The sequence below is a fragment of the Falco punctatus genome (assembly GCF_963210335.1).
Source record: "Falco punctatus genome assembly, chromosome: 3".
In the NCBI taxonomy this organism is placed as follows: domain Eukaryota; kingdom Metazoa; phylum Chordata; class Aves; order Falconiformes; family Falconidae; genus Falco; species Falco punctatus.
The window spans coordinates 16,007,550-16,009,623 of NC_137582.1; the positions used below are offsets into that span (position 1 = coordinate 16,007,550).

At 47.4% G+C, this 2,074-nt stretch overlaps 1 long non-coding RNA gene across 8 annotated transcripts in view; it reads left to right on the forward strand.

Annotated features, from left to right (window-relative positions):
- LOC308060457 overlaps positions 1–2,074 on the forward strand; it is a 50,010-nt gene that overhangs the window by 20,772 nt on the left and 27,164 nt on the right. The gene's annotated exons all lie outside the window — the stretch shown is intronic.

Genomic DNA, 2,074 nt, shown 5'->3' on the forward strand with positions numbered 1-2,074 from the left:
AGAAGGTTTGAGCTCAGATCCAAATTGTTCTCACTTGGGTTTGGCTGCTACTGGTGGATATCTCCCAAGATCCGATGGCTGCATTCTTTTGCATTCTTGGCTGGAGATCTAGTGGAGATTGTTCAGCTTCAAGCCGATGAAACAGGTCCTTTTCTGATCTGGAGTGTATGGAAAGCATTTTCTGGAAGTGTAGACACAAATTTGGAGGAATAAGGCAAGAGAATATTTTAATTCAGGGACCAGTCTGGACTAGAATCACAGAATAATAGAATTGTTTAGGTTGGAAAAAACCTTTAAGATCATGGAATCCAGTCATCAACCTAGCACTGCCAAGTCCACCAGTATGTCCCTAAGTGCCACATCTATGCATCTATTAAATACTTCCAGGGATGGTGACCCAGCCACTTCCCTGGGCACCCTCTTCCAGTGCTTGACAACCCTTTTGTTGAAGAAATTTTTCCTAATATCCAATGTAAACCTTCCCTGGTGCAACTTGAGGCCATTTCCTCTTGTCCTATCGCTTGTTATGTGGGAAAAGAGGCCAACACCCACCTCACTAAAACCTCCTGTCAGGGTGTTGCAGAAAGCAATAAGGTCTCCCCTCAGCCTCCTTTTCTCTGGACTAAACAGCTTCAGTTCCCTCAGCCGCTCCTCATCAGACTTGTGCTCCAGATCCTTCCCCAGCTCCCTTGCCCGTCTCTGGACGCGCTCTAGGACCTCAATGTCCCTCTTGTAGTGGGGGGTCCAACACTGAACACAGCATTTGAGGTGTGGCCTCACCAGTGCCGAGCACCGGGGTACCATCACTGCCCTGGTCCTGCTGGCCACTCTGTTTCACACACAAGCCAGGATGGTGTCGGCCTTCTCGCCCACCTGGCACACAGCTGGCTCATGCCCAGCCGGCTGTCAGCCACCACCCCCAGGGCCTTTCCCTTCAGGCGGCTTCCCAGTCACTCTGCCCCAGCCTGTAGCGCTGCCTGGGGTTGGTGTGACCCAAGTGCAAGACGTGGAACTGAGCCAATCAGTCAACCTAGTAGTAAAGTAGTAACAAGTGGGGCTAATAGTCCAAGAAAAAGCTTAGGCTGGAGAAAATGTTTGTTTCTTTCGGTAAAAGCTCTTTAGAAGAGACACTTAGAGATGCAATGAACTCATGGGCTGATTCCCCCAGGGGAGGCCGCGGCTCCCCCGCTATTACTACTTCTGCATTGTTTTAAGCATTGTTTTAAGGTGAGGACACCTGTGACAGCAGTTGATGTTTACTATGACCCAGCAGAGATGCAGTCACATTGAGATAAAGTCTAGGCAATCAGTCTAGGTATCCTCCGGCAAGTCACCAGCAGTAACAGGACAAATGAGGCAGTGTTTTGTGCAGGGAGAGTGTTTGCTCTCTGGGTCCATTTGCTTTGTGCTGGGGGAGAAGCCTGTGCATAAAGTCGGATGTCCCCGAGTGCACCGCTGGGCTAAATTTTGTTGGCTTTTCTGTGTGATCCAAGACTTGCACACTGCTGAGTTTTGTCCCTCAGAGGTAACTTTTTTTTTTTTTTTTTCTTTCTTATCCTGTCTTCATTTTCCTTTGGATTATTTACCTTTGCCTTAACTCTGTAGTGCATGACGGTAGACAGCTCTCAGCCTGTTTCTAGAAATGGGTCAGAAATAAACAAAAGCTGTTGATGTGATGACCGTGGGGGTTTAGGACAATGAGCCTGGAGCATATTGGGTTCACGTCGTGCTGTAGGTATCAGTAACATGGAAAGTCCTCCCTCTTTAACGCACCTGTGCCTGTTTGGCTTTACATTTCTACAGCATCACTTTGGGTTAGCTATGGTGGCATGTACCTGGCAGATATAATTTCCCCAGCTGGTTGCTTTGTTTAATCTACTTGCTAAATGTATTTCCTTGGCATCTTTGGAACACTTTCACGACAAGTTCTCCAAAATCCTCACATTGTGCAATCACTGAAAGAACTGTTCATGAAGTTGGGATCTAAAGGCCCTTTGAGTGGGCAAGGAACTTCGTGTGAAGAGATTTCCTGGCTATGTGACTAACTGTGTGTTTTGTTTCTTTTTATTGCCAG